The 14,083-nt window shown below is 41.4% G+C and overlaps 1 protein-coding gene across 5 annotated transcripts in view; it reads left to right on the top strand.

Moving 5' to 3' along the window:
• GARNL3 (GTPase activating Rap/RanGAP domain like 3) overlaps positions 1–14,083 on the top strand; it is a 215,880-nt gene that overhangs the window by 8,227 nt on the left and 193,570 nt on the right. The window lies entirely within an intron of this gene.

Genomic DNA, 14,083 nt, shown 5'->3' with positions numbered 1-14,083 from the left:
GCTGTTTTGTTGGAGTAGTGAGGAAGAAAGTCTCACTGGACTGGCCTCAATAGATAGTGAAAGGAGAAGAATTAGAAACAATGGATATAATCTTTGCTGGGGTGAGGGGTGGATGTAAGTTGAAAATTTGTTGTTTTCTTTGCTTTTGTTTTTTAAAGATGTTTGTATCTGACAGTAATGATCTTGTAAAGAAGCAGACTTTAGTACTGAGAGTGGGGGTGGGGTGGGATTTATTTGCACTGAGGATATAGTATCTGCCTTCCCACATTTGAAAGAGTGCCATATGAAAAAGGAATTAGGGGGAAGCAGACTTGGCCCAGTGGATAGGGCACCCGTCTACCACATGGGAGGTCCGCAGTTCAAACCCCAGGCTTCCTTGACCTGTGTGGAGCTGGCCCATGCACAGTGCTGATGCGCGCAAGGTGCCCTGCCACGCAGGGGTGTCCCCACTCAGGGGTGTCCCTACGTAGGGGAGCCCTACGCACAAGGAGTGCGCCCCGTAAGGAAAGCTGCCCAGTGCGAAAGAAAGTGCAGCCTGCCCAGGAATGGCGCCATACACACAGAGAGCTGACACATAAGATGACGCAACAAAAAGAAACACAGATTCCCGTACCGCTGACAACAACAGAAGCAGACAAAGAAGAACACTCAGCAAATAGACACAGAGAACAGACAACTGGGGCCGGGGGGAAGGGGAGAGAAATAACTAAAATAAATAAATAAATAAGGAATTAGGCCCACTATGTATAGGGTCTCCACCAAGACCTGAAATAACAATAGGTATAAGCAATAAGAAAACAGATTGGACTCAATACATGCAAGTACTTTCCAGTAGTCAGTGCTGCCTAAAGGTAGGATGACTTACTTTAGGATGCAAAAAATATTGATTACCAGAGTTGTTAAAGCCTCTATGAGTTAGACTAGTGTTTCTCAATTATTTTGTGTTTTCAGTACACTTTTGGATACGATCATTTTGGTGGCACACTTGGAAGGACTAAATGTTAAACAGGTCAGCAATAGTGATAGCACAATCATTACTCCAATATAACAGTAACCTTAAAGCATCCACAATAATATGTTGTTATTTTGGTTGACCTTCAGCACGTCTTTGGTGTGTGAATAAAAATGTTTAATGCTTTGCATAATCTCTCTTTCATGCTCAAAAGGCAACATTTCTATATATTTTAGTAAAAATACACAAGCTCTTTTTGTTGCCCACCAAATCTTATAACTCCTACCAAAAGAAAGTTGTATTCTACTCTGCACAGGGTCAGAAACTGTTGATTTCAAAATCCTTTCTGACCAATAACACTATAAAAGATTATCAGTTAGTAATCTGTTGCAGACAACAGAATCCATTCTACCTATTAGAGACGGATTTAATACTGTCACAGAGAATTAAATGCTTACAAAATTGTTGGAAGGGCAGGAAAGCAGATTCTAATTTGAGGTCCCAGAAATAATTCCTAGTCCCCAGAACCACTCTCCTCTTTTGTTATCAGGAAAGCTGCTAATACCATAACAAGAAGTTGAGCAAGGAAGTGAATGTGGCTTAGGTGATAGAGCTTCCACCTACCATATGGGAGGACCTGGGTTAGATCCCTGGGGCCTCCTGGTGAAAAAGAAGAAAAAACGTGCCCACATGGTGAGCCAGTGCCCACGCGAGTACCCGCGCAGTGAGCCGATGCCGGCACAAGTGAGTCACACAGCAAGATCATGATGCATCAAAACAGAGACAGGGGAAAAGAAGTTGAGCAATCAAGAAGGTGCTGCCACCTTGGGTAACTATGGAATCATGCTACAAGCTCTGTCTTTATCTCAGAAGCTGCCACTGCTGCTTCAGGAGGCTATAGAATCAAGAAGCTGCTGTAATCAGAACCATACTGCCTCTGTTATGATTGGCGGAAACAAAATGATGCCCTGTATCCTCTCCATCACCCTCCCTGTCTCAGTTCCAGATCAGAGTGTTTCCTAAATGTATCTTATTTGTCCACAACTCTAACTTCAAAATATTTTAAGAAATGTAAGTTTTCCAACTTTTTCACACAAGACTGGGATTGAAATGGATATTGATCAAGGTGGTTAAAAAGGATACTGAACAAGTCATTTCATAATATCTGCCTCAAATAGTATTTTTCTTCAATCATAGCAAAAGTATATATATATATAATGGCACACTAGAGAAAAGTTCCCTGTATACTGGTGTGCTGCTGCATTCTGGCACACCATTCTTGGGAGCCACTTTATTGGGTGATGTGATGGCTAGTCTTATGTATCAATTTGGGTAGGCTAAAGTATCCAGCTATTTAATCAAACACTTGTGAAGGTATTTAGTAGATGTGGTTAATATCTACAATCAGTGGACTTTAAGTAGAAGAGTTTACCCTTGATAATATGAATGGGTCTCATTAAATCAGTTGAAGACCTTAAGAGCAGAAATTGAGGCTTTCTGGGGAGGAAAAACTGCCTCAAGACTGCAACATAAAATCCTGCCTGAATTTCCAGCCTACTCTATAAGTTTCAGACTCTCCAATTCCTTACAATAAATCTGTCTGTCTGTCCATCCATCCATCTGTCCATCCATCTATCTGGCCATTTGTCCATCTGTCCATCCATCCATCCATCCATCCATCCATCCATCCATCCTTTTGGTTCTCTGGAGAACCCTGACTGATAGAGATATTGGTATCAAGAGTAGTTCTAGACCAAATGCCCATCAACAGATGAGTGGATCAATAAAATGTGGTATATACGTACAATGGAATACTACTCAGCTGTAAGAACAAATACACTACAAACACACGTGATAACATGGATGAATCTTGAGAACCTTATGTTGAGTGAAGCAACCCAGCCATTGAAGGACAAATACTACATGACCTCAATGATATGAAATAAGCAAGCTGCCTCAGAGAGCTAGAGACTGGAAGATAGGCTTACAGGAAATCAGGGGGTGGAGGAAGGATGTGAGCCGACGTCTGCAGGGGTGGAATCTATGATGAGCTGGCGGTAAGTATGAGCACAAAGAAGACATAAAATGGGGGCAAGGGGTTGCCTTTGGGTGGGGTTTTGCAGGTTTGAGGGGGGCTGGGGATGGGCGGATGGGTAATATTGCCCAAAAATTGGGGGGAGGGAGGGGCAACATACGAACATAGGAGAGTGTCAGGTGTTGGTTGAGAGTAAAATGCTGAGAAAATCGTATCAAAATATAATTACGAGGGTTACCTGTTTAGGATGCTCAGAGGGGATGGTCTGATGTGGGACGGACTCCTGGGGAATGTCTGAATGCTCATTTTGCCAGAGTGGGTTGTACCATTGGGTAGAGACCCAAGTAGTGAGAGTTGGGGTGGTCCCACATCCTGGGGAGGACTAATGCCATCAAATAGAGGGAACTGTATCTCTCGAGAGAAAAGGTGGCTCCCAGGGCATTAGGGCAGTTGAGCAAGTTAGGCCCTGAACACTGTTGCAAGTGTCTCTGGACGTGGCCCCTCAGGAAATGGAGGTTGGCTGTCACTGTGGGCCCCAAGGGGCGGGGAAAATGGATGTTGAATGGATGGAACCAAGGTAAATGTGGGGTAAGAGAGGAGTTTCGTGAGAGTACACAAGGATGGATATAAAACATGTAATATTACACCATAAACATATAGGGGACGACAGACTAAAAATGTAAACCATAATGTAAAACATAGGAAAACTAAAAATTTAGAAAACTGTATATCCTAGAGTATGGACCACAATGTAAGCACAGATGTCACCTTGTTTGAAAGCTATTGTCTCAATATCTGTACATCAGTTTCAGTAAATATGATATGAATAAGTTAAAAGATTATCGCTGTGGAAGGGAAAAGGTTTTATAGTGGATATGTGGGTGTACTGTATATTGTATATATGAATTACTGTGATCTAAGTCTCTTGTGAAGAGAAGCTCAATAATTAGGAAAAAAGAAAAGAAAAGGATAGGTTGTAGAATTTTTCCAAATCAATACGTATTCTATATCTAACCTTTAAACCCATCGCTATATTCCATTTTACTAATAAGGGATCCTGACATGATGTTGGGCTTCACTTTTCAGGAAGTTTTGGATCACAGAGTGGTTCAACAATGGCAGCGGAGGAATACTGGTATAGGATGTTATTGACAGGTGATATATGGTTGACAGGGAGCTATACAGGGCATATGTCCAGGGTGCATGGTAATGTTTGGATATACTCATAGTGGCAAAAATTAAAAACTACAGCTGGGGGGTACTGGGTTCCTGGCCGGGGGTGCTCTGTCGTGGTCCCTAGGGGAGCAGCGGCAGTCCCCCAGGTGCAACGGTAAGGACCAGGAAGGAATGAGGGTCCAACAGTGAGCCCCTGATACTAGTGACTATGCTTGTGAGCCTATATGCCTGAAGTAAGAACAAGGCCTAGAGCAGCACTAGAGACTGTGGCCAGTCTCGAAGCCAAACTCAGCATGTAAATGCAATGCCTTCCCCCCAGCGTGGGACATGACACTCGGGGATGAGCCTCCCTGGCACCAAGGGATCACTACCAAGTACCAAATGGTGATGCAACTAGAAAATGACCTTGAATTAAAGGTTCAACGCAGACCGGCAGAATATCCCTGTCTACATATAATAACAGGAGTTAAAAATGCTGTTTGACCTAAATTAAGGGGGAAATGGAAAGGACAGATGAGTTTATATGGCTATGAGTCTCTAAAAAAGAGTCTGGAGGATGTCAGAAGGATTGCCCTTATGCACACCTGAGCAGTCTCAGAGACAGATAAAGTAGCTACAACCCCAGGTATTGGTTCTTTTGAGGGCTAAAGAGACCCACAGGTTCTAGGGTCATGGCAGATGGGGTTCACTGCCATGTCAGTTGGCCCTTCTTTGGAGCTGGTGTTTCTGCGTGATGGAGCTGGACTCAGATGGGATCTCTTTTCACAAGGCTTTCATGCTACTTTACTGGAATTGTAGTTGGTGCTGGGGTTTAAGATAATCTAGGGGATTTGAATCTCTGGACTGACAATATGATAGCCAGGCCCTGAGCCTCAACAGACTTCAACTCCTACACTCTGATTTATTGGACTTACCCCACTCAGCTAACATGGAATTAAAGAATGTCAACCACCACACCATGGAGCCTAGAGTGCCTACAACTGAAAGCAGGAGGACTGCATCCAGTATCCATGTGGAATCTAAGCCTCCTCTTGACATAGAGATGCAATGGACACAACCATCCAAGGTCCACAGAAAAAAGGTGGCATTGGTGTGGGAAAAGTGGCCATGGTGACTGATGGGTATGGGGAATGGGAGGAAGAGATGAGATGTGGAGGCGTTTTCGGGACTTGGAGTTGTCCTGGGTGGTGCTTCAGGGACAATTACTGGACATTGTAAATCCTCCCAGGGCCCACTGGATGGAACGTGGGAGAGTGTGGGCTATGATGTGGACCATTGACCATGGGGTGCAGCGATTCCCAGAGATGTACTTACCAAATGCAATGGATGTGTCATGATGATGGGAGTGAGTGTTACTGTGGGGGGAGTGGTGGGGTTGAATGGGACCTCATATTTTTTGAATGTAATATTTTTACAAAATGAATAAAATTTAAAAAAAGAAAAGAAAAAAAAAAAGAGTAGTTCTAGAGGAACAGAACCTTAAGAATGAGTTTTCTGAATTAATTCTGGGGTTTCTGAAATTGGTTCTGTAATTTGATTAGATTTAGAGGCACTAGACTAATGGCTCTATTTCCAATAGTAAAGGAGGTACCGATAGTCCATGGTGTGATATGTCAATAAAAGTACCCAAAATATCACCATTGAATACTCCTAATAAAATAATTATGAGGCAGGGTTCTGGGTGAGCATGTATTTGGTACCTTAGAATATTTTGTCAAACTACTGAATATAATGAGATTGGCTGGTTACTCCTAATTGCACTGGAGAAATGGGAAAAGAAAAGGATGACCTCAGGGCTTCAAATTCCCAGTTTAAGAGCCATATAAATAACCTGAACGCTATATCTGCCCCAAAGAAAGCCTTATCTCCTATAGTTGTAGAGCTGAAATTTCTGAAAACCGAACCCAGAATCTTATCCTGTGAGTGGCCAAATTATAGCATAAATTGAATTCCCAATCTCACAGGATGTCTGCTGTTAAAGTAAGGGCAATACTTGGGAAGGAATGTGATCCTGAAAATTTTAATGGGAACAGATGGGCAGATCCTGATGAAACTGAGGACATTGGACCACTAAATTCTACTGAGTCTTTGCCAGTAGAAGCAATCCTGCCACTCTATCTGAAGAGTTTAACCTTGCTTTCCCTGAGAAACCTTTTACGGCTTCCCATAAGTAGTTGCCTTGCAAGACACTGCTGATTCTCCTTAGGACCTACCTCTACCATCTCTCTTTGCCTTTAGACCTATAACTAGGTCTAAGTCCCAGCAGTCCTCAAAAGGTTAGATAGAGGGAAGCAGACTTGGCCCAATGGATAGATGCAACAAAAAGAGACACAGAGGACAGCCAATAATACATGCAGCAGACCAGGAAGCTGAGGTGGCGCAAGAGATTGAGCACCTCTCTGCCACTTTGGAAGGTTCCAGGATCGGTTCCCAGTGCCACCTAAAGAAAAGACAAGCAGGGAAGCGGACTTGGCTCAATGGTTAGAGTGTCTGTCTACCACATGGGAGGTCCAAGGTTCAAGGCCAGGACCTCCTGACCCATGTGGAGCTGGCCCACGTGCAGTGCTGATGCACACAAGGAGTGCCCTGCCATGCAGGGGTGTCCCCCACATAGGGAAGCCCCGTGCGCAAGGAGTGTGCCCCATCAGGAGAGCCGCCCAGTGAGAAAGGAAGTTCAGCCTGCCCAGGAGTGGCACTGCTCACACGGAGAGCTGACGCAGCAAGATGATGCAACAAAACGAGACACAGATTCCCAGTGTCACTGACAAGAATAGAAGTGGACACAGAAGAACACACAGTGAATGGACACAGAAAGCAGACAACTGGGGTGGAGAGGGGAGAGAAATAAATAAATAAATCTTTAAAATGAAAAGACAAGCAGACACAGAATGCACAGTGAATGGACACAGAGCAGACGGGGGGAGGTGATAAATAAATATTTTTTTAAAAAAGAATACATTTTGTGGATATCAGTCTTTTACTACCAGGCACTCCTGTCATTGCCCAGTGGGCTCATGAACAAAAGTGGGCATAGTGGCAGGGATGGAGGTTATACCTGGGTTCAGTAACATGACTTTCATTCACCAAGGCTAGGCTACCGCCACTGCTGACAGCCCAATCTGCTAGCAGCAGAGACCAACACTGAGTAATGGCAATAAGCCAGCTTCCTGGTGGCAAGTTGATTACATTAGACCACTTCTATCATGGAAGGGCAGCATTTTGTTCTCACTGGAATAGACACTTACTTTGATTCGCCTTTCCTGCATGTGATTCTTCTGTCAAAACTATTATGCAAATATTTACAGAATGCCTTATCCACTGTCATGGTATTCCATACAGCATTGCTTCTGCACAGCAAATATAGTGTGGCAGTAGGCCCATGCCCATGTTCTCCAACATCCTGAAGCAACTGGCTTGATTAAATGGTGGAATGGCCCTTTGAACACTAAGTTACAGTGTCTCCTAGGTGACAACACCTGGCATGGCTGGGGCAGTGTTCTCCAGGAGGATATATATGCACTAAATCAGCATCCAATATATAGCACTTTTTCTCCCACACCCAAGATTCGTAGGTCTAGGATTTAAGGGATGGAAATGGGAGTGGCACCATTCACTACTACCCCTGGTGTTCTGCTAGCAAAATTTTTGCTTCCTATCCCTGAAACCTTATACTCTGCTGCTATAAAGGATCTGGTTCAAAAGGAGGAATACTTCCATCAGGGGACATAACAAGTATTCCATTGAACTGGAACTTAAGGCTGACAGCTGGCCACTTTGAGCTCCTCATGCCTCCGAATCAACAGGCAAAAAAGTGAATTACAGTAATGGCTGGGGTGATTGATCCTGATCACCAAAGGGAAATTGGGCTCCTATTACATAGGGAAGGTAAGGAAGAGCACATCTGGAATACAGGAGATCCCTTAGGGCATCTCTTAGTACTACCATGCCCTATGATTAAAGTCAATGGAGAACTACACAACCCAATTCAGGCAGGAGTACTAATGGTAAAGACTCTTCAGAGATTAAGGTTTGGTCATCCTACTAAACAAAGAACCACAAGCAGCTGAGGGAAAAAGGAATATAGAGCTGGTGGTAGAAAAAGTTAGTTATAAATACCAGGTATGACCATGTGACCAATTAAAGAATTGTAATTGGTAAGAGTATTTCTTATTTTGTTACAGATGTTTACATATATATATAAATATCACATATCTTTGCTTTCTTCCTTTCTTTGTCCCCTTATGTAACATAAAATATATGAATAATAGTAACTCCACATCATAGTACTTTAAAAAGAAATTTTTAAAGCTTTAGATTACATAAATGTTACATAAAAAAATATAAGGTGTTCCCATATGCCCCGCTCCCTCTCCCTCCCACACTTTGCCACATTAACAACATCCTTCATTAGTGTGGTACATTTCTTACAATTGATGAGCCCATATTGAAGCATTGTTACTAACCATGGACTACAGTTTACACTATAGTTTACACTCTGCCCCACACAATTTTGTAGGTTATGACAAAATATACAGTGGCCTGTATCTGTCACTGCAATGTCATGCAGAACAAATCCAATGTCCCAAAAATGCCCCAATATTATATCTATTCTTCCCTCTCCCATCCTCAGAACCTCTGGTGGTTCAATGATAAAAGTTCTTCCATTGCTAGAATAATAAGTCTAAAGTAGAATAATAATAAGTCTACTTTAGTTCATTGTTCATTCCCCAATCTTGAGGATGGTGATGTCCACTCTGCTTCTAAGTGAGAGGGGGAATTAGATCCCATGGGGCAGATGGTTGGAATTATCTTGCTTGCAGTTGCAGACACTCTCTATTCCTTGGGATCGGGGTTGTCCATCGTCATCTCCCTGTTGGTTGTCCTGGGTGAGTCTAATGAACTGGAGAGTAGGTGTTGCAACTCTGCTGAAATTCAGGGCTCAACTGGCACTTGGACGGACCAAAGATTTAAGTCTCTGGAACCTATATTTATCAAGTATAGTGCTAATTATAGGTTCAAATAAAAGGGGCAGAAGAACCAGGTATAGAGAACCTATAAATGAGTCTAACTCTGCTACACTGGGGAGCATAAATTCCAGAGTAAGGCCCTTTGACCAGGTACCAAATTCCTGAGCTTTCTGCCCTGCTTAAGTTTCTGGATGTCTCTAGAACCCTCAGGAGCCCCACTATTGGAGGCACTGTTTACTGTGGCAGTCAACATCATAGTATTTAAATGATAGGATATCAAGAAGAGTGAACATCACCAAAGGACTTTGCATCCTCTTCTGCGGATAGGGTTGTACATTTCAGGTTGTTTACAGAATAGTTGTATTATGTTAGCTAGAGGTTTGACTTTGTTAGTGTCTTCATTTGGAGATTAAAAATGATTTAAGGAGTTATGTTTGGGTGCCATGTTGACAAGGGGTGGATTGTGATGGTTAGTCTTATGTGTCAATTTGGCTAAGCTGTAATACTCAGTTATTTAATCAAACACTAATTTAGGTGTTCTGTGAAGGTATTTTGTAGAAATGGTTAATATCTACCATCAAGTGACTTTAAATAAAGGAGTTTACTCTCGATAATATGAATGAGCCTCCCCCAATCATTAAGGCCCTAAGAGCAAAAACTGAGGTTTCCTGAGAAGAAAAAATTCTCTCTAGACTGAAGCAAAAAATCCTGCCTGAGTATCCAGCCTGCCGGCCCACCCTACAGATTTCAGACCTGCGAGCTCCCACAATCACATGAGCCAATTCCTTAAAATAAATAAATATATTTTTTTGTTTTGTTTCTCTGGAGAACCCTGAAACAGGTGAATCAAGTGAATGGGGAATCAAGCATCAGATGCATGCTCGAAGTGGACTTTCCAATCATCAGTGTCAGTGATTCCATAGTTTTAGCACAAATGAAGGTTAAAATATAAATGCTTATCTTGCGTTTTATGACCAGGAAGAAAAGTATCTCTGGAAGCACTGCCAACCATTAAGTATTTCCTGGTGTCATGTCTATATATCAAGCCTGGATTGATGTTTTGCAGATGGATTATCTTTGCTTCCTTGCACTTGTCACAGCCATCACAAAGTAGCTGCCTTGATAAGTAAATTGAATAAGTCACATCAGTCCACTGAAGCTACTGGTGACTTCACTCCAGAAAGGCCAAAACAAACTGATGTCTTCTCCCTACTCCAAATGACTTTTGCTAAAGTTTTTGGTATTCACTTTTTCATTTATTTGTTCAACAAATATTTATGGAATACCAGGATGTGCCAGGTGCTGGGGATACAACCATGAACAAGACAGATGACGTTCCTGCTCTTGTGGGGCTAACATTTCTAGTGGAGGGAGATAGACTATATACCAATAAACAAATGCAAAACTAGAATGATTTCAGATTGTGATAAGTACCATGGAGAAAGCAAGAAGGTTACAGGATAGAGTGACTGTGGTGGGAGGAGAGGAGAATTTGTCTTGTGTCCACTTCTGATTCATCCTTTGACTGCTGCTACTCCACTGTGTCTTTCCAGTACACCCAGCTCTGTAAGGGGCCATTGCTCACTTGGCTGCTGAAGCAGCTCAGATCTCAAAGACTGGTCTCAAGAAAGGCAAAAATGATGAGTTGAGCCTGGTTTAAGGTTGTTTCCTGCTGTCAGAGCAGGGAATGTACAATAACAGGAATGCAAGTGAATGGGTGTGGTTCCCTGATGTTTCCTATCTTCCTCATGGAATTAAGGCTAAAGTTCAGTTTCAGTGGAGACTGACCAAGGAACATATCTGCCAGGTTGAAGGAGCTGAACTGAGACCTTGTTGCCTTTTATACCATTTTTCTGTATTCAGGGATCTCCCTGCTAGCACTTAAGACAGCTCTTGTCATGCCAAAGTTATGCTTATCTTCCATGGTCTGTTTTTTACTGAGTCATTGGACCTCAGCCTGAGGCCATGGCTACCACAGTTGCTGGTCTCTATCTGGAGCTCTAGACAAGTTCTTTTCAGTAGACGACTATTGCTTCTTCACAGTCATCAGCAGAGGATAAATGGGGAAGTAGGTCATATTTCTCTCTAATGCTGTCCCTTTATACTCACAAAACTAGCACTCAAGGCATACTGAAGGATTGGGAGTCACAACCTAAGAGGAGAAAATTGCAAACTGTATGCTTCATAGGGCTGTCCTCAATACAATAGCTGTCCCACACACACAAACACACAAATATTCTACAAAAGAGATATATTCATGGACACCCTCATTTCCTCTTCTTCGGGTCCACTCACTTCCTCAAAAGCACCTCCACTTTCTGAATCCACCTTATTTCCTGCCACTTTCTGGAATTTTTATTCTAGAGTCTTCTGAAGTCTATTATATTATTTGATCGTTTGTTTTGAGAGAATACATGTTCTCTCATTTACTTGAGGAATACTTTTTATACTTGTTAAAAGTCTTTTATCTGCCCCTTGCATACTGCTTTTCATAAGCCCTATGCTAATTTATTTCTGTCTATTCATCTTTGAATGGAAGCAGTTCTATCTGGGTCTACATTTGCTCAAAAATGATATGGGTGCATTCATTGTGACTTCCTTCTCTGTTTATCTGAGCAATGGTTGAATATTTTCTTTCAGAACTTGAGGTGGAGGTCTGGCCATTGATGCTTCTTGAGGAGATGTAGAAAACATGCAGAGGCAGTGGGAATGTGCCATATGATTTTACCATCTCCCCATGCTTTTCCTCCAATCTGCCAAATCTCCTGTCCTGGGAGATAATTGACCTGTGACAACAGAGTTTCCCTTGAATTGTCAACTTTTCCTTCTACTTCAGGGCAAATGGGTCACTCTAATGAGGGTTTAAGTCAATGTGATTTCCCATGATTCATGGGCTTTCTTTTGGTGGGTTCATTTGATTTTGGTTAACATCTTTGAAGAGGTTCAAGGGGTTCTTAAGTTATATTTATCTTTCTCTTCTTCAGCACATCCTCAAACTTCAGCACCCCTTCTTGTTAGAAATTTGGGACAGTGGAGGAAAAAAAAAAAGGAGGAGGAGGAGAATGAAGAGAAAAAGGAGAGGGAGCTTCTGCCCCAGGACTGTCCATGCTTTCAAGACCTCATTGCTCTAAACTGGGCATTCTTAGGCCTTTCTGAACATTCTTACTCATTTTCTTCACATTACATAAAGTATGTAGAATCTTACCCTCTTTAATAAAATGCCCACATTTTATTATTTGCAGCAGATCTTCAGATTTACAGTATGGAATTTGGTCATTGTCTTGTTTCAATAAGGTTACTTCAATATATTGGGCTATTTTTGTTTATTTCCTTGGTTTCCAAGGAAGGGAGTTATGCAAATGAGCCATCTTTCCAAGAAGTTCTTCAACTGCTAAATTCTTTAAATAATGAGAAAATAAAGATAAAATGTATCAAAAGATTAAGAGAAACATGCATTTTTTTAAATTAGAAAATTAAGGCTAGAAAGGAAAAAAGAAATGAGTAAGAGGATTAAAATGAGCAGGAATAAGACCAAATATGAATAGTTAGAAAATCGGGTTAAAGGATTAGATGAAAGTATGAAAGAGAACCCAAAAAATCTAAGGGTAAAGTTCTTATAAAGTTAAGAATGCACTTTTCTGGTAAAAAGATAAAATTAAATTATGGAAAGGTTTATGTGGTGGTTTGGAGCTGTGTGTATCCCAGAGAAACATGTTCTTAAACTTCATCTATTCCTGTATGTGGTGGTTTCAAGCTGTATGTACCCCCAGAAAAATCTAATCCATTCCTATGGGTGCAGAACCATTATAAGTAGGACCTTTTGATGAGACTACTTCAATTAAGGTATGCCCCACCTCAATCAGGAGGGGTCTTAATCTTATTACCAGAGTCCTTTATAAATGGAATGAAATTCAGGCAGAGAGAAAGGGCCATGGGAAGCAAGAAGCTAAAGGTCAACAGAACCTGGAAGAGGAGAGGGAGCCAGGAGAGGTAGCCATGTGCATTGCCATGTGACAGAGGAGGCCAAGACGAAGGAGCCCCAGAACTTTGGGAAGAAAGCATCGCCTTGATGACAACTTGATTTATACTTTTTCCTAGCCTCAAAACCGTGAACTAATAAATTCCCATTGTTTAAGCCAACCCATTGCATGGTATTTGCTTGAGCAGTCAGGGAAACTAAAATAGTTTAAAAGAACTAACATACAACATTTTAAAACAAAATCTTAAAAGTTCAAGGGCTCAAAAACAAAACAAATAATCTTGTATATAAAGATTTAAAAACTAAGAGACAGAATGCAAATTATATATAGGGTTATCTCATTCTGTAATATTCTGTATTAAGTATGTACTTACACTTACTGACGTAGAAAGATGTCTAAGTTTACGGTTTAGGTAGAAAAAGTAAGTCATAGAATATTGTACATAGTCTGTGTATGTATGTCACATAAAGGTTGTGTGCATAGAGAAAGGAATGGTAGGAAGCACACCAAACTGTTGACTGAAGAAATGTTTTTCATTTTTTTGTACTAAGTTTTCAAATCTACCCACATTTCAATTGTTCAGTAGTCACATGTGGCTAGTGGCTACCAAACTGGACAGGACAGCTTCAGTTAGGCTGAAGCTATCCCTTTATGGGACTTTGCCTGAAAATGAAGCCTTACTTGGCTTCTTCCCCTTCCCTGTCCTCCACTCCCTTACCAGTTTCTTTTTGGAGCACTTTCTTAATAAATTTTTGCATACAAGTATTATTTTTGTAATTTTAAAAAATATTTAGATGATTGAAAAAAAAGGAAAATAAGTCTCTCATCCAGAAGCCCCATTTTATTATTTGTTTCATTATTTCTAAAGCCATAAATTCTTTTTTTTTTTTTTAATTTTTATTTAATTCCCTTCCCCTCCCCCGGTTGTCTGTTTTCTGTGTCTTTTTGCTGCTTCTTGTTTCTTTGTCCGCTT

This window comes from Dasypus novemcinctus, chromosome 8 (genome assembly GCF_030445035.2).
Source record: "Dasypus novemcinctus isolate mDasNov1 chromosome 8, mDasNov1.1.hap2, whole genome shotgun sequence".
Taxonomy (NCBI): Eukaryota; Metazoa; Chordata; class Mammalia; order Cingulata; family Dasypodidae; genus Dasypus; species Dasypus novemcinctus.
The sequence above is the reverse complement of the archived record's forward strand: the minus strand, read 5'-3'. Positions and strand labels throughout refer to the sequence as shown.